We start from the raw sequence: 24,830 nt of genomic DNA, 5'->3' as shown, positions 1-24,830 counted from the left end.
AGATGTCACCACCATAGTTTATCAAGGAAAACTATGAAATTTTTTTTTTAAAAAAATGGTCTCCAAAACTGGATTTAGGATCCAGGAGTCGATTACGCATAGGGAAGTTGTTAATACCCTATGACCCTATCCTAAGATGGTACCTATAATTATATATGCAAAAAAAGAATGTGATTTTTTAAAATGTTTATTTTTCAAAAATAGAAACAAAAATACATGTGAAAAGAAATTAATTTTGAAATTATTTTTATTTGAGTCCAACAAGAATTAACCTTGCTCCTATGTATTTTCATTCACAATAATAAAAAATTAGAAACTAATAGTTCCAAAAGATAAAAAACATCTAGAATGTTATATTTTTTGAATTTTAAGTTTTTTATATTCATGCTAATTAAAGTATAAGATAATGCAAACACCGATACTTAATACTCTTTGATACTTAATACTGTTTATGAACATACAGTATTAAGTATTAAATAGTATTATGTAATTCGGAAGTTGTAATTTTTTACTTCCAGATTACATAATTTAGAAGCTGTAATTTTTGAACTTTTGGATTACGTAATCCATAGTATAAAACATTGTTTTTGTTTTTATTTTTTACTGAAGGGTAATTTTAAAAATTTAAAAATTTATGGAGGTGACTAAAGAAGTGATGGAGGTGCATGGAGAAGGAATCCGAGTCCTGTATGGTCTCCTTTTGACATGGATCTTCTCTTACACTCCAATTTTAATTTGCATGCCCAAATTTTAATTCACCAATTCCAACAAATAAGGGACAATAGACCCCACTCCTTTTTCAAGATTGGCACCAAATGGTGCCTCCACATGCAAAGGGTACGTAAATTGCAGGGAAAAAGCCACAAAATGCACAAAATTGGCCCCACTTACAAGTTTTATTATGCAAACTCTCATGCATATAACACAAATTATGATGAGCTTTAGTACACCTTTAAAAAGCAGTAGAACGTGGCCCCTTGCGTACACAAATAGTACATAGATTGGCAGAGGTTGCCATGGAACATTGTAAAAAAAAAGCATTATACAACATAGGACACACATGCACAATGAAAATTAAAAGAGACACATAGCCCTGGCACGTTTCACTTGTTTGGTTATTTACAAGCAAATGTTCAATGACCCTGCAGACACTAATTGCGATTTTTTTTAATTAGCTTTAAGTCCTTATGATGTAAAAACGCATGGTGGTCCCACAAATACCAAAGATGAAGCAAAGTGACAAACACCACATAACTTCTATTCACTAATGTTTTGTTTGGAATAAAGAGTAAAAATAGAGAGTAAATTTGAGATAATTTAAATGGAAAATATAAAGAAAGTTAACGTGTTTGAAATAAGATAAATATAGTGAAAAATGTAAGGAAAATTTATAAAAGTTTGTAAGTAATGTGATGAGTGAGATTGAAATTGTATTTGTTTTAACTAATAAAAATATAATTTTACATATATGCCCTTACATTTAAAAATTGAGAAAAAATTAATTTGATTGATTATTTGTTAATTATAATTGTTTTTTAATTTAAATATTATTTTTGACAATTGAAACATTATATCAGATTCTGTATTCGAGCTACCTTTAGAAAAATATAAATTATGCAAAATTTTCGGACCATATTTCTGATTGTCATAAACTTTATTTAGAACAAAGTTGTAATTGTGGATTATTTATTTTTCAAATATAGTTGTATGCAATTAAAAGATCATTTCCGGTACTAAAACAAATTATTTCTGATAATGTGTTGGAGTTATAATTTGATAATTTTTATGAAATAAATATTATTACATTAGTTTTAGTTTATTAAAGCAAAATTCATTAATAAAGTCTATGCATAATAATAATAATAATAATAATAATAATGTTTCGGAAAATCATATGAATGATACATTGAAATATGTATCATTCAAAAGAGTTATGAAAGTCCTTAATTTGTTTAGGGATTCGTGTCATAAATAAGATTACAGATCCGAAAAGAAAAACATATATGCATAATAAAATACAACCAAATTTTTACGTAGTTTAAGGATTTGTAGTCATTATCTTCACCAGCTTTCTCATTCGTCGCTGGAGAGGCAGGCCAAAAAGTTGTTTTACCACATTAGGATGATCACACAAGAAGTCGTAACAGTTATCCAACAAATCTTCATCCTGTATGTTCATCTCCACTAACATTTCCTAGATATCAGATTCAGAGTACTGGAAAGTCGGTGTATGGTGGAGTGTGCGCGTGTGTTCACAAAATATGGAGTTTTGTTCTTCTTCTGCAACAACAACACTCGCTGTGATGACAAAGTGACAACCTCAAATGAAATGACTTGTCGCTCAGCAATATGACATAACCTATCTGACTGATCACTACCCCTCCCAAGGATATCAGTTAATCCTTCAAACCTTGTGTTAACCCTTTCCATTTGCAGATCAATGACGTCCACCATGGGGGCTTTTATTTTTGAGCCCCTAGAAGAAGAAGTACCACTTGATGGCTGGAATGGCTGAGGTGGCACCGATGGGGGTGTCAAATTAGGGTCAGGACTGTATGAATCGACATTAGGGTCAGCTGAGCAAAGAGTTTCACATTGGGTCAAGTCATGGTCAACTTCTTCCAACAAAGAGTCATCACTATCCACCCCGGGATGAAAGTTATGAAGAATACAACATGCTAAAACAATATTGGTCATAGTGTCCAGAGAGTAATAAGGCTTTGTTCCGCTAGCGATAATTGGAAATCTCTTTTTGAGGACACCAAATGTTCTTTCGATAACATTTCTCAGTGAGAAATGACGATGATTAAACAACTTATTGGCATTTTGTGGACCTCTTCGGGAATACTCTTTTAGATGGTATCGAACTTCGGGATATGGAGTTATAACTTAGGCTTTAAGCATAAAACCCGCGTCTCCAAGGTAGTATTTGCGTACAACCATCCATTAACACTTATTACTTATAAGTTATGTGACCAAATGAATATTTATTGCACTTGAAAACACACTCAATTAACCTTTCGGAATGACCAATGGATCCTCTTGTACAAACGTATCCTTCAATATCCTGGAATCAAAGGCTATTCCTTCCCACCCGGCAAGAACATATGTGAATTTCATGTCAAAATCACAAGCAACAAATATGTTTTGCGTTGTCCAGTCTTTTCTTCCACGAAAACAAGGAGCATCGGCTCGAGGGAATTTAACACGAACGTGAGTGTCGTCTATAGAACCTAAACAATCCTAATTCACAACAAATTCACATTTATAAATAACTTGCATTGTATACAACATGAATTAAATATTTAACTATTGTTTTTCATATTCATACCTTAAAGTATGGAAAAAATCGATTGTTGTTTAAGATATGAGGTTCAACCTCGGTCCCAATTGGTTGAATTAAGAACTCTCCACACAACATCAATATTGCCTTCAAAACATTATGAAAGTGACGAGACACTGTTTCCCCGGACCGATGAAAGAAGGATGAAACACTTTAATTCTTAACGTTATGACCAATGATGTGTAAAAATTTAGCCACTTATTCTTCAGCTGTAGATTGGAATGCATCTTTAACCATCCCCGTTCCTTTTATTCGTTGACATAAATTAATAAATGCTTCCGAACCCGTGCAAATAATGTTATGAAATCTTTCAGTATGGACCAAGTACAACATCAATTCTTGCCGACGACGCTCTTTTTGTGGAACAAACTCCGGTATATCATTATTTGTCTCGGTTAACACACGCAACACATTCAATCCATATCCAATCATGCAAAAGATTGTCATTGTTGCTACTTGTGTTCACAAATTGATTTGCTCTTGTATTTGTGAAATTAGTGTGAAATCGACACCAACTACATCGGAATTCATGTCATTCGTGCTAGACATCTCGACATTTTCAAAATACATAGACCAATGGTTATCGTTATCCATGGTCACAAGTCCTTGACAATCATATATATTTAACTATTAGGTCTAAAGAACCACATTTTAAAAAAATAATAGTACATAAAATTAAAAACGAAATTATATAATTCATAAAAAAAATTCTTTATACTCAATTTTTTTTACTTTATTAAAAAAAATTAAATATTATATGTAAACTTCGTAAAGTAAAGTGTTTATAATTATTTTATAAATTCAAAATAATATTTATAAACTTCTTTTACTTGATTTTAGAAAAAATTAGATATTATATGTAGACTATTTATAAAGTAGAATTTTAAAATATTTAAATATTATGTACACTTATAATTATTTAATAAATTAAAAATAATATTTATAAAGTTCTTTTACTTGATTTTAGAAAAAAATAAATACTATATGTAGACTATCTGTAAAGTAGTATTTTAAAATATTTAAATATTATGTATACTTATAATTATTTTATAAATTAAAAATAATATTTATAAAGTTGTTTTACTTGATTTAAAAAAAAATATATTATATGTAGACAATCTATAAAGTAGTATTTTAAAATATTTAAATATTTTGTATGCTTATAATTATTTTATAAATTCAAAATAATATTTATAAAGTTTTTTTACTTTATTTTTAGAAAAAATTAAATATTATACATAAACTCTATGTATTTTCAAATATAAGAAAAAAATTAAATATTAATAATTTTTTTAACTACCAGATAAAAATAAAACCCATTCAAAATTTTATTAATGCTCATTAATGTGCTTGAGCAAGGAACTTAGAAAATCAAAGGTCAGCAACATAAATCTATTAAAATAAATAAATAAAAATAAAACAAATAAATAAACATTACAAATCCATTATCCATATTTGATTCTCCACATTCCAAATTCATTATCTATGAAATTTATACCTGCAAAAAATGTACAAAACCACAACGCCGATGACGGAACCACTAACAACCACCACGAACCACCACCGTCCACCGAGCACCACCAGCTGAACCACCACGGACCACCATGGACCACAACATCCACCGAGCACAACCAATGCCACCAACAGAACACCACCACGAACGAAACCCCACTCACACCTTGCACCTCCGACAACCGCACACCTCCAAAGATTGCGAACCTCTGGCGACCGCATTCCTCCGACCACCTCTAAGGTCCTCCCTCAACTCAAAACACATAACTCACCTCCTCTCCCCTCCCATATTTATCACCCCTCTCATATTTATTATTCTATTAACTCATCATCCACCACAAATGAAGTAACCCACCACAGTTGAAGAACCTTGTACGAATCTGTGCTCTGCTGGTGGAATCTCATGTGTGTGAATCTCTGTAACTGCATGACATTGTTATGGCACATGGGGATAATAGGTGGCAAAGGGTAATATGGTAAAAGCTAAACTTTCTCACCAAATCTTCACAAACAACCAAAGATTACTCCCCTCACTTTCTTTGCCTTTCCACTCTCCCTAATCACTACAAACCCCTTAGTCCAAACATAAAGTTTCCTTGCTTTTAAATCCGGGTGAACAATACTCACCCGGATCCAAACAGTTCCTAAATGTACCCTTAGTGATATGTTTATTAGGTTGTGTTTGGATTGACGAGTCAATTTGTGAGGATTTGAGAGAGTAGTTGTGTGAGGATTTGAGGTGAAAGTGTGAAGAAAGTGAGAGTATTTGAACTGTGAAACGTTAAAATAGATGTGTGAAGAAAATTTATTGGTGTTTGTGAGTGATGTAAGGGTTGATAGGAGATTTATAATTTTTTTAAAATGTATAAAATGTAAGTTTACAATTCTACCCTTTATAATAAAAAAATTATAAATAATAAAATATGAAAGATTTATGTATTTGTATTAAATAATGAAATTTAAATAAATAAATAATAATCAAAACTTATATTTAAAAATATTAAATTGATTTGTATTAAAAAAAATTGTAGTAGTGAAAATTATAAATTACTACAATCCCAACAAATTTAATATAAACCTAACAACATAACAACATGAATTTGTATAAAAAAGTTAAACATACAAATTCTAAAAAAATCAAAATTAATAACATAAATACAAAACACAATATTTTTAAAAATTAAAAAAACATTACAGTAACTAATTCACATATAAAAAAAACTACTCCAAATAATTATTTTGTTGGAATTGTAGGTTTTAAAGAAGAGGGATGAATTGTTTATAATTTTTTTTTTCACAAATATTGAAGGTAGAGTGAAGTTCAATGAAGAATAAATGATCAAGAGACCAGATCAGGCAACAAATAAAATTGTTTTAAGTTGATTCTAGAAAATCAACTGATTGTTTATACAAATCAATCAGTTGTTTTTATCAACAATGAATAAAAACAAGCTAAAACAGATTTAAAGGAGACAGGGGATAGAAAGATCACACAAAAAATTTATACTAGTTTACTTTTAACCAAGAGCTACATCTAGTTCCCAGAAACCTCTGAGCAATGCACTAACCAATCAAAACCTAGATTACAAACGACACTCACCAAAGAGGTGATCTTGAATCCCTCAAGAAAACATACCTCCTTTGGATAACAACACACCACAGATCAGAACACCTTCTAGATCTGCACACACCAGTCTTTACAGAATTATAAGATCAAGAGAGAAAAAGAATGATCACACCTGATACAATCAAAAGATTGAATTGAAAAATTGCAAAGCAATCCTATTCCACTCTTTAAAAGAATCCAAAGCTTGAAGCAATATTGGATAAAACTGATTTGAAAAGTATAATCTGATTTCATAACAACTAGGAGCGTATAAAAAATTATTTATACTCCAAAAAGCTGTTAAAAACATTTAATGCAAGAGCCAAATCAATTTTAAATCATTTAAGACAATTTTAACAAACTTAACAGATTCTGTTAAGGATTTTCAAAAATCAATCAGTTGATTTCTCAAAACAACTGGTAGAATTGGTTTGACAACAAAGTCAAATAAAATCAAGCTTTTCAAATCCTTTTCAAGCAATCATAAATAGATTCCTCTTGCACTACTAAACCAGTTTTCACCATGTGATTTTCATAAAGAAAACCAGCAAAATCAGTGTGAAAAACCAGTGTGAATGAGGTGCACAATCAAAGTTTTCTACAAACTACATTTAAACCATATGTATTAGCATACAAACTACATTCAAACTAGATAATTCTCCCCCTATTTGTCTTCACAAATAGAGTAGAAGAACATATTATAAGCATAATTAAGCAAGATATTTAGAATCAAGAATACCCAATTCATTTCTTATAAAGAAAAACCTGTACTTAGGCAATGGCTTGGTGAATATATCAGCAAGTTGTCTTCCAGTTTCAATAAACTAAACTTCACAATCCCCATTGCTCACATGATCTCTTATAAAGTGGTGGTGAATCTCAATATGCTTTGTCTTTGAATGCTGAATTTCATTTTTGGTAAGATTTATAGCACTTTTGTTATCACAAAGCAAAGACACCTTGTTGATCTTCAACCCAAAGTCCTATGGTTGCTGTTTGATCCAGAGAATTTGAGCACAATAGCTTCCAGCAGCTATGTGTTCAGCTTAAGCAATGGAAAGAGCCACACAAGCTTGTTTCTTGCTATGCCAAGATATGAGACTTGAACCAAGAAGATGACAAGACCCACTTGTGCTTTTTCTATCTAACTTACACCCTGCAAAATCAAAATCAGAGTAGCCAACTATGTTTATATGAGAGTGAGAGAGATACCATAAACCAACAATGGTTGTGCCCTTGAGATACTTCAGAATTTGTTTTGCAACTTTGAAGTGAGATTCTTTTGGATTGGATTGAAATCTAGCACAAAGAAAAACTGGAAACATGATGTCTGGTATGCTAGCAGTGAGATAAAGCAAGAAAACCAATCAATCCTCTGAATTTTGTTTGATCTACTGCTATTCTAGCCAAGTCAGCATCCATATAACAACTTGTAGACATTGGTGTGAATGCCTCTTTGTAGTTTTCCATTTCAAACTTCTTGAGAATCTCTTTGTAATACTTGGTTTGTCTAAGGAAGATGCCATCCTTTGATTGCTTGACTTGCAACCCTAAGAAGAAGGATAACTCCCCCATCATAGACATTTCAAACTCCCCCTGCATTGCTGCCACAAATTCTTCACATAAGCTCTTGAAGAGAAAAACCCAGGATATAAAAAATGGTAGAAAACGAAAATAATAAAATAAAATTTTGACCTAGAAAGGAGTGGAGAAGAGAGAATGTGAATCTGTGTCTTTTTGGAGCAAAGGGGAGACACATATTTATAGTGTAGAAGAGAAACCAAACCAATTGAATTTCCAATTGTTGCACCAACGATATTGGGTGCATCTGAGAGCAGGGTTGACACTGAACCTGGACGCATAAAAAGGAAATGTCGTGCACGTCATCATTGGGCAGATTTAGTCTCCTCTACAATATTGCGAGATCCCCTCCAACAGTTCCAAAGTTGAACGGAAAAACCCACCGAAAAAAGCGCAAGGTTCTTTTGATTGGTTTTACAACAATCTCCCACATATTGTAAAAGATAAGACATTGAAAGAAAGAAAGAAGAAAATCATGGGTTTATATAAGATGTAGCTGGTATAACAAGCTATGTGAACCAGTCTTAGATTGATGAACTTAACACACATAGTAGTTGATATAACAAGCTAATATGTGTTAGCGATTTAACAATCATAATACACCCCCACAATAGTTGCCCTTTTCTATTTTGCAGGATCTCTTTAAATTCAAAATCTTCAACACAAACAACCAGGGATTTGTCTTCATCAAATAGAGGGAGATTGTTGAACAAGGTTGCTTTGATGATTTCCAAATCCATCTTTGAAGACTTGAAAAATCTATTTTATGTGTGTAGTTAGGTAGATTTTGAGTTGTTAATTTGCACTTACTTATGATCCAAGTTCGTATGATTTGAAATCTCTTTTGAAAGTTTTGGTTTTCAAATTTGTGTTAATTTTAATTAGTTGTTTTGTGTTTTACATAAGTTGAAAAAGCTTTTGTTCAAAGTCTGGTGACTACAACAAGTTTTTCAACCGGTTGATTTATCGTGACAACCGATTGAATTACACTTAGAGTTTTTAAAAGGATTTAAAAATGATTTGTTTTCTTTTGTCTTTTTTGTAAAGATAAAATAGTCAGTTATTTCAATAAATGAACTGATTCTTTATGTTCAGTTTTATAACAAAAAGAAATCAATCAGTTTGTTTGAAAAATCAATAAAGTATTTTAAACATAATTTTATTATGATTTTTGAATTGTTTTTAAATTCTTTTAACAGGTTTCAATTAATGATCAAACTGTTTTAACCTCTTTTTAAAGTCTATATAAAGACTGCTTTATGATCATTTAAAAAGAAAAAGAGAGTTTTGGTAAAAATGTTTTCAAAAGAAGATCAAAGAGCTTTGTTAATCATTCTTGAAGTCTTGGATCATTGCTTGTGTGCGAAGTAAGAATATGGGTTTTTTGTTCTATTATTATGCAGCTTTGTAAAGCCCATGTGTACTTTATTTCTTTCTTTCAATGCTATATTATGGTGTAAAACAGTTTCAGACAGTGTTTCTAGAAATTATGGTTTTGGCTAAGTTCTCGAGGCGTCCAAGATCAACATTCTTGGTGTAGTGTAATATGGTTTTGATTACTTAGTGAATTCTCAGTGGTGAACTGAGCACTAGATGTAGCTCTTGTTTAAAAGTGAACCAATATAAATCTTTCTATGTGAATCTCTCTTCCCTTACTCTGATGAACTATTATATAAATTGTTATGTGTATCCTGCTGCATTAAACAATTAGTTGTTTCGATAAAACAATTGGTTTATATTTTTCCAGAACTGTTAATCTGTTCAATAAACTAGTTGAACAGATAAATAAATTGATTGATTTAACTGATCTTTTCAATCTTCTTCCAGTCTTTGCGAAAATCTTGCGAAAACAATTCACTCCCCTCTTGTTTCAGCCATACATTCTAACATACCTTTCTAGCACAATGCAAAATTCATTATATTCAATGACATAATCCATTGTACTTCTCAAGTATTTCATGAGTCTCGCAAGCGCATCCCAATGATCTTGGCTGGGCATACTGAGTTTGAAAAATAGATTCTTCTATATTCTTTATTAATTTAGAGTTAGCATCATAAGGGGTGCTCACTGACTTAAAGTCATAGTAACCAAACTTTTTAAGAAGTTTCTCAATGCATTGTTCTTGGAATAGTAATATATTATTTCCATTCCTTATAATTTTAACTCATAAAAGCACACTTGCTTTACCCATGTCTTTCATCTTAAACTTCCAAGAAAAAGTTTTGTTTAAAAAAATATCATCGCATGTACCAAAAATTTGCATGTCATCACACATATAAACATATAATGAAACATTCACTATTTTCAGATCTAGAATACACACATTTTATCAACATCATTGGTAGAAAAACCTTCACAAAGTAATACATTATCAAGTGTTTCATGCAATTTTTTTGTTCTTGTTTTAAACCATACAGAGATTTTAAAAGTTTGCATACTTTTTCCTTTTGACCTGAAACTACACATCCTTCAGGTTGAGTCATATAAATTCCCCCTTTTAGTTTACCATTCAGAAAAGTTTTTTTAACATCCATTATTACTAACTTATGGATAAATGCTAGGGCTAACAACACACAAATAGAGGAAATCCTAGTAACAGAAGCAAAGGTATCAAAGTAATATATGTTAGGTTTTTTAGTAAAACCTTTTGCTACTAATCTTGCCTTATATTTCTCTGTGGATCCATCAGGATGGTACTTTTTCTTAAAGATCCACTTACAACCAATGAGTATTGCTCCTTAGGCAGATTTACTAAGGTCAAAGTATTATTTTTCTTAATTGAATCAATCTCAGTCCTAATGGCCTTATCCTAATGGCCTAAGAGCACTAGTAGCTTCTAAAAAACTTATTGGATCATTTTCAACTTGACAAGTGTAAAAATCATCTCCAAACGATGTTTCCTTTCTCTGTCTTTTACTTCTCCTAACATATTCACTAATGGAATCACTAAAACTATCTATACGTTGTTTAGATGTACCACTACTCTTTAAAGGAAAGATATGTTAAAAAAACTCAACATTTTTCATCTATACTCTAGTGTTATGTTCAATTATACCACTATTAAGAATAAGAAACCTATAGCCAACACTATGTTTAGCATAGCCTAAGAACATACAATATGAGGTTTTAGAACCTATTTTCCTTTTCTTAGGATCAGGTAACATCACTTTAGCTAGGCACTCCCACACTCTTATGTATTTCAGATTAGGTTTATTACCTTTCCACAACTCATAAGGTGTTTTACCCATTTTCTTATGTGGTATCCTATTTTGAAAAAAACACGTGGTAAGTAGAGATTCATCCCACTGACTATTAGGATCATTAGAACTAATAAGCATAACATTCATCATTTCTTTAGAAGTCCTATTTTTCCTTTTAGCTACTCCATTAGATTTAGGTGAATACAGTGGGGTTACTTCATGAATAATACCTTCTTTAGCATAAAAATCATTAAAAAAAACATATTCACCATCTATATCTGATCTAATTCTTTTAATTTTTCTATTCAATTGGTTTTCTACTTCCGCCTTATAAGTTAAGAACATGTCAAAAGTTTCATCCTTATGTTTAGTTAAATACACTTTGGTGTATCTTGAAAAATGATCAATAAATGTTACAAAATAATTTTTACCACTTCTATACATGGTTTGTTTTAAATCAGCAAGATTGGTATGAAATAAACCAAAAAGTTCAGTTTGACGTTCTACAAAATGACATGTTTTCTTCGTTATTTATATTCTACACATATATCACATTACTACTTTGTTTTTCATGCATGTTGATTAATCTTAGTCGTTGCAATTTCATAACATATGAATAATTCACATGTCTTAATCTAGCATGCGACGCATCACACAAATCAACAATATAAACAAAAGACCCAAATGCATTAATAACTTAAAAAATGTTCAATACAAAAAGACCTTTATCACAATATCCCTTCCCCACAAAACATTATTTTTTGTCGTAACAATCTTGTCATTCAAATGACACTTTAACCCCAACTTTTCCCAGCAATGCTACCGAGATCAAATTAACTCTAATCAATGGCACAGGTAGCACATCACTTAAATCAAGAGTTTTACTAGATGTGAGCTTTAGAAGAACCTTTCATTTTCCTAAGACATGGGTTGTCCCGGAATCACCAAGATAAATTTGTTCTTCTCCATCCCCCACACTTTTGTATGAGGTAAACACGTTTCTATTTGCATATATGTGTATGGTAGCCCCAAATTCTAACACTCATTTATTCACATTGGTCACAAGGTTTACTTGTGAAATGACTACAATAATGGTATCTTCGCCTTCGACAAGATTGAGCTTAGAAGGATTGTCATTTTTGGCCCTATGTCTGCACTAAGGTGCATGATGACCTAGCTTTCCACAAACAAAACAATTTTTCTTTTTCTTGAAGGTAAGGTTAGCTCCACTAGAACAAGAAAATTTATTATTATATTTCTTTTTGTGATCAGATTTTTTTCTCGTACTTTTTTGGAGTTGGTTTGATTTCTACCAGCTTACCTTGGCAGACAAGGCTTTAGCCCTAAAAGAAGCACACTCCTTTTTGTTTGTCTTCAATGATGATGTGGGTGATAAAATTTGGCAGAGACATTTGTTTATGTTTGTGCTTCAGTTGTTGCTTGTAGTCAGTCCAAGATTGTGAAAGCTTTTCTATCAGCACTTCGGAGACCAATTCATTAGGCAATGCTATGCTTTCTGATTTCATATCTTTAAGCAACTTGTAGTATTCGTTTATCTAAATTTTTATGTCCTTGTCTTCAATCATCTCCCAGTGATAGTAGTCTTTGATCACGAATCTTTGTCTAACGACGTCTCCAGTCGTGTATTTGAGAATAAGGGAATCCCAAATATCTTTTGCTTCCTTGTAAGATATATATAAATTGAACAAATCACTAGATAATGCACTAAGTAAGGTGTGACGACATACCTTATTTGCATGTGTCCAAACATCAATTTGTTTTACAAGTGTGCTTGAGTCGGGTTTAGAACACACATGTTTCCGTGTTTTGGATACACCTTTGACCCGGACACATGACGGATGCGTGCACGATGCGGTGTCGGACACATCTTTGTGGGCCAGTCACGATGATATGTGAGTTGATTTTTAGATGTTTTCATTTAGGTGACACTTTACTTTAAGATTGAGATTTTAGGAGTTAATGGTGATGACCTTAGGAAAATTCCCACTGGAAACTAACTTAACCAACTGGTTAAGTAGGTGTGAAGATGTATTTCACAAAGGCAAAGATAAAAAGACATTGTATGGTGACATGTATGCAATTGCCGAAATAAAGAAGAAAACTAGGAAACATTAATGGAAAGGAAACATGAAGGAAATGGAAGAAGAAACTTATGGAGATGGTGGTGGGTGGTCACGCGACTTGATGGGTGGAAACCACCAAGATAAGTGTTAGGCCGCCACTTGAGAGTTTCATTCTCATTAAGATAAGACCAAAGGAAGAGGAGACAATACTCACTCAAGCTCTCACAATATTTGTGCAGAGTAAATTTTCTATTCAATTTCAACATGTAAAATACAATGGATAGACCTCCTATTTATAGGTGAAGGAGCCTTGGAAAACAAGCAAAATATTTGGTGAGGTCTTCACTTGATTGTTCTGGTTTGTGTCCATTTCTTCCTCTGATGAGGTCTGCTAAATATTTGGTGAGGTCTTTACTTGATTGTTGAGATGACTTCTCATAGTGTGCATCCTTGGTCATCTCCTTGTTGGCTTAATTTACATCACACGACCTTGTTTCTGGACATGCCAGAGAGACATGATCCACTCCTTAAACACCTATTCCACACAAAATCTCAAACGAATCATTTTAACAAAAAATTATATAAAAATCTTAAGGAAATCCATTATAATTTAGAGGAAGAAAAGAAGACATCAAGAGCAAATAATGTATTTTTTCCTTAAAAAGATTTATAATCTAAAAAATACACTTTATAAATCATATAGAAATTACAAAAATAAAGAACAAAATAGTTAAACTCTATTAAAACCTGAGTTGGAACGTGGCATAGCACTCTGGTGTGGTGGTAAGGGTTGTTGAGTTGCAAGTTCGCAACGGAAAAGAAGAAGAAGAAAAAGGAACGCAAAAAAAGAAGAAAAAAAAAGGAAGAAGAAGAAGAAAGAAGAGAAACTATGTATATGGAGAGGTAAACGTGTTCTTAATGTTTTTTTTTTGTTTTATTAGCAATTGTGCAGTGGCCAATGATTCGTATTGTCCAATGTTAAAGTTTGTTTATACCTGCCATTCTTAGAGGACGGTCTATTTTTTTTTTTTTTTTATATATATTGAATGTACATACTGTGCTGACTTTTTCTTGTATATTGAATCTATATAGTGCGATTTGAATTAATAATTTACATATAATTTATTATATAATTATATTTATTAGGATTGTTTTTTATTCATCAATATTTAATGGACCTTGTAATTCTGAATAAAGTTACAGGAACTTTGAATTTAATATTTTTTATTTAATTTTTAAATTTTTTAAATAGTTTAAATATAATCTATTATATAATTATATAATATTCTGTATTTTTATATAATTTAAATATTTTATTTCATTTTTAAATTACTAACACGAAAATAATTTTTTTATTTTTTAAATTTTCACTTAATTTTTTATTAAAAATAATATTTTATAAAGGTAAATTAAACTTTTACTTGAAAGAATATTAAAGATAATTTATTTTATAATAATTATATAAAAAAAATCATAAATAAATAACATAATAATTGAACACTCTTAAAAATATAAAATATATTATATTTAATCTTTAATTTATTATATGTTTTATTTATTATATGTATTTAGTAATTTTTTTAATTTAAATTTAATTTTATTATATCAAAAGTGATAATAATTTTAATAATAATTATGTTGAAATTAAAAATATAAAATAAACTTAAATAGCATAATAATTTAAAATTATTTTAAACATATATAATATATTATATTATAATTTTTAATTTCTTATATGTTTTATATTTTGTATTCATAATTTGATTTCTATTAAATGAATTTATTTGATTTTTATATGTAAGTAAATCTTTTATATTTAATTTATTTTGTCATAGGAAATTAAGATGAATATATTCAATCAAGCTACCGAAGAGGAAGATAAAACAAAACCTTTGTGGAGATATGTTTCAAATTTAAGAAAAACTCTCGGTGGAAATAATATGATCAAGAGTAGTCTGTGTGATTTTTCATTCATTAGATCTTACACTCGAGTAAGAGCTCATTTGTTAAAAATTATAGGGGGAAAAGTTAAAATTTGTTCGAATGTGACCCCGTTAAAACTTATTGAGTTTAAATACTTAGACAATGAAGCATCATTAAAAATAAATTATTCAAAAAAGAAAAAGGTTCCTCTACCACCTATATCTAATGAAGGAAATCAGACAAACACTGATCTTAACTCAAAACTCAAAGGTTCTTTACAAGTTACTTTCAATATTCAAGTGAGGGATACTCTTGATTGTGAAGTTGCGATGATGTTTTATTCTTCAAGACTACCATTTCATTTAGCAAGAAGTCCTTATTATAGGAGGGCATTTTCTTATGCAAGTAATACTTCTAATCTTAGTGGATATGTACCGCCAACATATAATAAACTGAGAAGTCATTTTCTTTCAAAAGAAAGAAGTCATGTAGAAAACCTTATGCAACCTATACGAAACTCATGGAATCAGAAAGGTGTAACAATTATTAGTGATGGGTGGAGTTATCCTCAAAGAAGACCACTTATAAATTTTATGGCTATCACTAAGAGTGGACCAATATTTTTTGAAGTCAGTAGATGGGCCTGGTGAAATAAAGGACAAAGGTTTTATTGCTAAACACATGAGCAATGCAATTATGGAGGTTGGGTTGAGAAATATGGTACACATTGTAATTGATAATGCATTTGTATGTAAGGTAGCGGGTATGCTTATAGAATTAAAATTTCCTTCAATCTATTGGACTCCTTGTGTAGTGCACACCTTGAATCTTGCATTGAAAAATATATGTGTAACAAAAAATACTAAAAAAAAATAGTGATACTGATCAACAATGTTCTTGGATCTCACAAATTTTTGATGATGCTACCTTTATTAAGGGGCACTCTATGAGGTTATCAATGTTCAATAACTTCAACTCATTGAAGTTGTTTTCTGTTGCTTCAACAAGATTTGCTTCAACCATAATCATGCTAAAAAGATTTGGAATTTGAAGAAAGGACTCCAAGATATGGTTATTAGTAATGAATGGTCTTCCTACAAAGAGGATAATGTCGATAGTGCACAATTTGTGAAAGAAACTTTGTTAACTGATAATTGATGGATGAAGGTTGATTACGTACTTGATTTTACTATCCCTATTTATGATGTTCTCAGAAAAACAGATATGAATATGACTACTCTTCATTTAGTATACGAAATGTGGGATTCAATGATTGAAAATGTGAGAAAGGTCATATATCAACATGAAAGAAAGACAAAATTTGAACATTCGTCATTTTTTAAGGTAGTAAAATTGTTGGAGAAAAGAAATGAAAAATGACTGCTAAACAAATTGAAGCAGAAGAATACAAAACTGGGAGAAAAAATACACTTTCTGTTATATGCACACATTTGCACGTATACACACAAACTCTATTTATAGTGGTACCCACAACAAACTAACCACTAATTTATTCTCACTTTTGACTTTTGAATTAGTCAACCTTCAACACTCTCCCCTAATTCAAAATCTACAAAAACATTTAAAGACAAACAACATTCAGTAGTCTTCTAAGTTCTCTGAATCTATCAGCTCTTAATGACTTAGTCATTATATCCGCAATTTGTAAATCTGTTTTGCAATGCTTCAGTCTGATCTTCCCTTTTCCAACTTGATCTCTCAGAAAGTGATACTTCGTTTCTATGTGCTTGCTCCTTCCATGTGCAACCGGATTCTTAGCTAAATTGATAGCAGATTTGTTATCTATCAACAAGTCAACATAGCCATTAAAGCCAACCTTAAGTTCTTCCAGTAACGATTCTAACCACAAAGCTTGGCACGCAGCATGACATGCAGCAATATACTCTGCTTCACAGGTTGATAAGGCTATAACAGCCTGCTTCTTGGAACACCATGAGATTGAAGAGCCAGAGAGTAAAAACACATAACCCATAGTGCTCTTTCTCTCCAATAAATCCCCACACCAATCAGAGTCAGAATAGGCTACAAGTTGTAACCCAACTTTCTCTGAATGATTTGAGTAAAGCACTCCAAAATCAAGTGTGCCGCACAAATATCTCAGAATACGTTTAGCTGCCATGAAATGCGACTTCTTCGGATTACTCATAAATCGACTTACCAAGCCAACGCTGTATGAAATCTCTGGCCTTGTATGACAAATAAACCTCAAACAGCCAATCATCTGTCTAAACAAAGTACCATCCACTGCTGATTCCTGTTCACCATTATCAAGTTTCAGATTTGCTTCTGCAGGCGTCTCTGCAGTATTGCATTCCAGCATATTGAATTTCTTTAATACATCATGAATGTATTTCTTTTGGTGCATAAACAGTCCACCATCAACTTGTTTGAACTCAATGCCAAGGAAGTATGACAACCTTCCTAAATCAGTCATCTCAAATTCAGACTTCAAGCACTGCTTCACAGCTTCAATATCTCCTGTATTACTGCCAGTTATGAGCAGGTCGTCTATATAAAGGCAAATGAATAGAATACCTCCACCACCCATTGCTTTAATGTACACACCATGCTCTACATTACATTTCTTGAAGCCTGAACTTGAAAGGAAAGTATTAATCCTTTTATTCCAAGCTCTTGGTGCTTGCCTTAAGCCATACAAAGCTTTTCTCAGTCTGTAGACCTTGTCTTCACTTCCTTCTATAACAAAACCTGGAGGTTGAGTAACATAGACTTCTTCTTCAAGAGGTCCATTTAGGAATGCTGATTTAACATCCAGCTGCCACATATTCCAGTTTTTCAAAGTAGCAATAGCAACAACCAGTCTAACAGTTTCTAATCTTGCGATTGGTGCAAACACTTCAGAGAAATCAATCCCTTCTGTTTGCATAAATCCTCTTGCCACTAGTCTTGCCTTGTATTTGGCAATAGTTCCATCTGGATTCAACTTAGTTTTGAATACCCATTTTACACCGATAGGCATCTTATTAGCTGGAAGTTTCACCAACTCCCAAGTTTCATTCTTCTTTATCGACTTCAATTCTTCATGCATAGCCTCCTTCCATATTTTGCTTTTTTAAGCTTCATCAATACTGACAGGTTCTGCATTTGCAAGAAGTGCAATGTGCTGGAGTAATTCTCCTTCGTTAGTGACAGCATCATCGAATGTAATTTCGCAATCTCTGAGTCTTGCTGGTAGAGTTCTGGATCTGGTGGGTCTTGTTTGAATACATCTCTCAGGTGAATTTGCACCTTGAGACTCAGTGCTGGGTTCGTCTCTATCAGACGGTAACAAACTCCTTGACTCTGACTCTGGTGCATCGGACAGAGACATAATGTCATGAACAGACGGGTACGTGCTTCCACTTCCGGATGCATGCGATCTCTCACGATCAAACGCGTGCAACATTGGGTTATGATCGGACGGATACAGGCTTGACTCAATGAAATGCACGTCTCTGCTGAATACTACTTGCCGTGTCTTAGGATTGAAGAGCTTGTAGGATCCAGTGGAGTTGTAACCAACGAAGATCATTTGTTCACTTTTATCATCCAACTTCCTTCTCTTTTGATCTGGAATATGCCTATAGCATAGGGAACCAAAAACTCTGAAGTATCTGATTGAAGGCTTCTTCCCTGTCCATACCTCTTCTGGAACCTTAAATTCCAGCCTCTTTGTAGGACAATGATTCAACACATAAACTGCAGTTGCTGCAGCTTCTCCCCAAAATTCGTGTGACAGATTTTTACTCTTCAGCATACTCCTAACCATGTTTAGGATAGTTCTGTTTCTTCTCTCAGCCACCCCATTATGTTGAGGAGTATAAGGTGCTGTTATCTCATGCACAATCCCATTTTCCATGCAAAAACTATCAAATTCTTTGGAAGTAAATTCACCACCACCATCTGTTCTCAATATTTTGATGGATTTTTCAGACTGCTTCTCAACTAAGTACTTGAAGGATTTGAAAATGGGAAACACCTCATTTTTAGCCTTAATAAGATAAAGCCACAATTTTCTGCTGAAATCATCTACAAATGTCACAAAATACTTGTTCCCTCCTAAGGACGGAACCTCAAGTGGACCACACACATCCGAATATACCACATGCAGTAAACTATTGGCTCTTGATGCAATATACTTGCTGAATGATGATCTGGGTTGTTTACTGATTAAGCAACTATCACAAACTTTCTTAGGCACGTGTACAGACGGAAGCCCAAGAACCATTTCTTTGGACTTCATGAGGCTAAGATCTTTGAAGTTAAGATGACCAAGCCTCATGTGCCACAACCAAGTATCATCAGATAGAATTTCGGAGTTAAGGCATTGAGCTTCAACAACATTAAGGTGTACCTGGAAAGTTCTGTTTGATGCAAGCGGTGCCTTCATGATTTTCTTTTCTTTAGCATCAAGGACTTCCAAGAATCCGTGCTTCATGGCTATTGAGAAACCTTTCTCCAATAGTTGTCCCAAACTGATTAGATTGCTACTCATGGTAGGCACAAAGAGCACATCATACAGCAACGCATTCCCACCATCCTTCCTCTTGATTATCACATCTCCAATGCCTTCGGCTTGAATCATTCTATCATCAGCAAACTTTACTTTTCTTTTCTTACTTGAATCAAAGTTTATGAGCCAATCTCTATGGCCTGTCATGTGATTAGAACAGCCAGAGTCTGCATACCAAACTTCCTCACTGCAAATTTCTTGAGTATTTGTCATCTGCAACATTACAGACGTAGACAAAACGGACGGGTCCGAAACGAACGAGCACAAATCTTCCTGCACCGTTGTCGCCATTAGCAGAACAGGACTTTCATCCCTGTTATCTTTCATATCTTCTTTTGCCATATGAGCTTCATCATGCTGTTTCCTGCGATGATCATACTGACTTGGGGGAGCTTGACATTCAGAAGAAAAATGTCCAATTTTATTGCAATTGAAACATTTGATTCTCTTTCTATCTATTTTCTTCTTACCTCCTTTCCAATTGGATCCTCCCCTCCTTGAGGAGATTTCTGTTTGATCTTGATCAGACTTTTCTTGTTCTTGATGAGAACTTCTGCCCTTTCCTCTGTAATCTTTCCCCTTTCCTCGGTTTCTAAATCCACCCCTGCCATCGTAGCCTCCTTTCCTCAAAGTCTGGGCTTGCAGAACCTGTTCTACAGGTTTCTCAGTGGACCTTTCAATGAGCCTCTGCTCATGTGCCTCGAGGGAGCCTTGAAGATCTTCAACCTTCAGTTCTTCAAGTTTCCTGGATTCTTCAATGGCCACAACAATGTGGTCAAAGTTAGGGGTTAGGGACCGTAATACCTTCTCAACAATCGCTTGATCAGTCATCATTTCACCACATGCCTTCATAGCATTGGTGAGAGTGAGGATTCGATTAAAGAATTGAGCAATTTTTTCATTTGACTCCATTTGCATCAACTCATACTGGCGTCTCATAGTTTGGAGACGCACCTTCTTCAATTGATCTGCTCCTTGATGACATTTCTCCAGAATCTGCCATGCCTTCTGTGACGTCTTTGCTTCTGCAATCTTCTCAAAGTGTGCATCGTCGACACTCTGATGAAGAAGACACATGGCTTTGCAGTCTTTCTTTTTGTTTTCCTTGTGTGCCACCCTCTGTGCTTCTGTTGCATCTGTAGCAAGTTCTGGGTAGCCATTTTCAACAATCTCCGTGATTTCTTGAAAGCCGAAAATGGCTTTCATCTGGATACTCCATCGATTCCAGTTCTTGCCATCAAGAACAAGAAGGTTCGACTGTAAGGTTGCGCTGGTGTGTCCCATTGTAGATCAACCCACAAGAACGCCCTTGAATCTGAACTACGCTCTGGATACCAGTTTGTTGGAGAAAAGAAATGAAAAATGACTGCTAAACAAACTGAAGCAGAAGAATACAAAACTGGGAGAAAAAATACACTTTCTGTTATATGCACACATTTGCACGTATACACACAAACTCTATTTATAGTGGTACCCACAACAAACTAACCACTAATTTATTCTCACTTTTGACTTTTGAATTAGTCAACCTTCAACAAAAATTAATATTAATTGATCGTTGGACTAAGAGTAACATATCTCATCATTGTCTTGCTCATTCCTTAAATCCAAGGTAACACAGTATAGTTAAATTATTTTATAATTATATTTTATTGAGGACATACTATTATGTTAATTTATGTTTTTATATTTTTTATGTAGATATTATAGTGATGAATGGTTAAATGAAGATTCACACAGACTTGCTCCACATCAAGATACAAAACTTACTCAGGAAAAGAAGAAATGTTTTAAGGTGTACTTTGATGATGCAGATGTAAGGAGACAAGTAAATATAGAGTTCACAAACTTTTCAGATGGAAGAGAAGATTTTGGTGATGTTGACTCTTTAAGGGATAGAGGTAAAATGGATGAAAAATCATGGAGGATTGTTCATGGAGTTCATGCACCAATACTTCAGAAGATAACTCTTAAACTACTTGCAAAACATGTTCTTCTTGTTGTGAGGGGAATTGGAGTACCTCCTTTATACATTCTTTAAAAAGAAATAAGATGACACCTAAAAGGGCAGAGGATCTAGTATTTGTCCATAGTAATATGCGTCTTCTCTCAAGAAACTCCTCAAATTACAAAGAAGAGGAAACTAAATTATTGGATATTGCAGGAAATGACTTTTCATTGGATGACAATGGAATTCTTGATATTGCTAGCTTATCTCTTGATGAACCAGAATTAGAAGTTGTATTTTTTAATGAAGATGAACAAATGTAAAATCAAACATTATGGTTTACATAAGTAGATATTTTTTTAAACCATTTTTTAAATGTGTCTCTTGACTTTTTCATATAACAAAATATATTACTACATTTAATTTATATATATAGTCGTGTCCCGTGTTCTATAATTTTCAATTTAGTCGTATCTCTGTGTTTGTGTCCGTGTTTGTATTCGTGTCTGTGCTTCATAAGGAGACACACATTTATAGTGTAGAAGAGAAACCAAACTAGCGGTATTTTCGATTGTGGCGGCAACTATCTGTTGATCAAGAGTGATCATGTGCTTTGAAGAATCCAAATCCAAGGTGTTTGATGAAAGGCTGGTGTTGCTGCTGTCTTTGGATGGGATATGGGTAGAATAGAATGTGATCCACTCTTTTGTTGAATCTAAAACTGATGTGATTTAAAACCTTTTTGAAATCAAGTGTTTTTCCAACTAAGTGAAAAACAACTTGTTGTTTTGTCGAATCAACCGGTTGTATTACTCTTAGGAGTTTTGAAAAAGGTTGAAAACTGTTTTGGTTTGGTTGACTTAACAGTCAAGCCAAAACAATCGATTGTTTCGTGGTTTCAACCGATTGTTTCTTTGAAAATCCTAACAAAATTCAGTTTTGAATGGTGAATCTGTTTTAAATGTTTTCTAACTGAATACGCTCCTTCATTAATTGCTTTGACCAATCTTTGGAAAATATAAATGGTTTGTTTATGTTTTCAAATAAGTAAGAAACAGTTTTGAGTTTTTCAGTTTGACATATTTGATTATAAGATTTCAAGATTCAATTCAAGCTTTGGATTTTCAAGAGAGACTGGAATAAGATTGGAATTGTATTCAGTTCAGATTGTACTGTGATCAGATGTAATCCTTTCTAAACCTACTGTATTGGTGTTGTGTTGCCAAGGAGTATTGTGTGTTCTTGAGGTGTTCAAGATCAATACTTTTGGTGTGGTTTGCCAAAGGAAATGTGTTTCTTGAAGGGTTCAAGGTCACTACTTTGGTGGTTTGTGTTTGTAATTGGTTTGATTGCTTAGTGGATTACCCAGTGGTATTCTGGGGACTAGATGTAGCTCTTGGCTTAAGAGTGACCTAGTATAAACAGTTTGTGTGTTTCTCTCTTACCCTGAAATCATTTAAATTCTGTTTTAAGCTTAATTGATATAAACAACCGATTGTTTCGAAGAAACAACCGATTATTTTTCTATGTATTGTTGTAGAACTGCTTGAATTCTTGGCTAACTTGATTCCTGTTCTGGATTTATACAAAGAATTTCATTGAACCTGAAAAAGTTTTCAAAAACTCCTCTTAAACAATTCACCCTCGTCTCGTTTAAGGCCATATATTCTAACACTATCTTGGGTGCATCCGAGAGAATGGTTGACATTGAACCAGGATGCATAGAAGGGCAATGTCGTGCACGTCATCCTCGGGCAGATTTAGTCTCCTCTATAACATTTTGAGATCCCCTCCGACAAGTTCAAAGTTGAACAAAAAAATCCACCAGAAAAAGCGCAAGGTTCTTCACGAAAAAACCCACTGGAAAAAGCATAAGGTTCTTCTGCACGATCTGTTTTCCCTTTGTAATAATCTCTTATTGGCTTTAAAACACTTAGTGTACCTTAATAGGTTATTATGACACTCAATACTACTAAATGTGAAATTACATTTTTTTCTTCTGTTAAAAAATAAATAAATCTTAAAATTCCACACAATTTTTCACCTTATTCCTACTTCCCTTTTTCTCTCATCGCCGTGGTAGCATCCCATTTATAGTTGTTGAAGGTTTCTTTGTGGTTGTTTACATAGTTTGGGAGCATTTGACAACCTGTTTGTGGTTTTGTGGTGGAAAATGTTAATTTTCTAGATGTATTGCACTCTTCTCTTGATCTAGTTTCTTATTGTTATTTGCACTGATTGGTTTAGTGTTTTGAAAACATTCTCGACATATAATCCGGAAGCCAAATTTGAATATGGAAGTGTGTTTCATATTTGAAGAATCTAGAAACAATTTTTTGAAAAAACACATTTTGGATTACATAATTCGAAAGTCTTTTCCAAATTTAGGAAAAACTTCTGAATTAAGTAATTTGAAATGTGTTTTCTCAAAAATTTGCTTTCAGATTCTACAAATCTGGAAACCTTTTTTGATATGGAACTAGCTTCCAAAATATATAATTCATCTGGGCTAAAATGTACGAAATACGCAAACAACAAAGCAAGGGCAATAGGGGGTAAGAGAATGACATCTAGGTATAGGAATTCTGGAGTGATATGTGACAAAGGCTATTTAATGCTAATGTGATGCATAATTGCAACATGTAACGAGAATGGCATGAAGGAGACAGTGAGGCATTGACTGAAAGGCAAGCAAGCATGGTCTCATGCAAGGAAAGTGCTATAAATGATTAGAAAGGATCAAACTACATTTTGTTTAAGCAAGAGGATGTTTTGATAGAAACAATCCAAAATTAATTTTTATCTTTGTGTACTTTATGGATTAGATAATCCGGAAATTTTCCTGAATCTTGAAAAAAAAATTAAACTATGTATCCAAAATATAACATTACATTATGGATTGCTTAATATGAAACATTTTTCTAAATTCAGAAACAAGTTTCATAATTCGAACCACCTTTCTAACCTAAACTATAAACCCTTTTTTTAAAATGAGTTCTAGATTGTAATTTTCCAGGACTTCTGGAACACCCTTTTTCGAAATTAAAAGAACTCATAGAGAAAATCAAATAAAATGTCCAGCACATATCCCCAACAAC

At 32.9% G+C, this 24,830-nt stretch overlaps 1 pseudogene; it reads left to right on the top strand.

Annotated features, from left to right (window-relative positions):
* The first annotated feature begins 15,171 nt into the window (after positions 1–15,171).
* Positions 15,172–22,055, top strand: LOC150027914 (uncharacterized; annotated as a pseudogene).
* Positions 22,056–24,830: the final 2,775 nt, after the last annotated feature.

This window comes from Phaseolus vulgaris, chromosome 4, assembly GCF_051622355.1.
Source record: "Phaseolus vulgaris cultivar YP4 chromosome 4, ASM5162235v1, whole genome shotgun sequence".
Classification (NCBI taxonomy): domain Eukaryota; kingdom Viridiplantae; phylum Streptophyta; class Magnoliopsida; order Fabales; family Fabaceae; genus Phaseolus; species Phaseolus vulgaris.
This window is presented reverse-complemented; position numbering and strand designations above follow the sequence as displayed.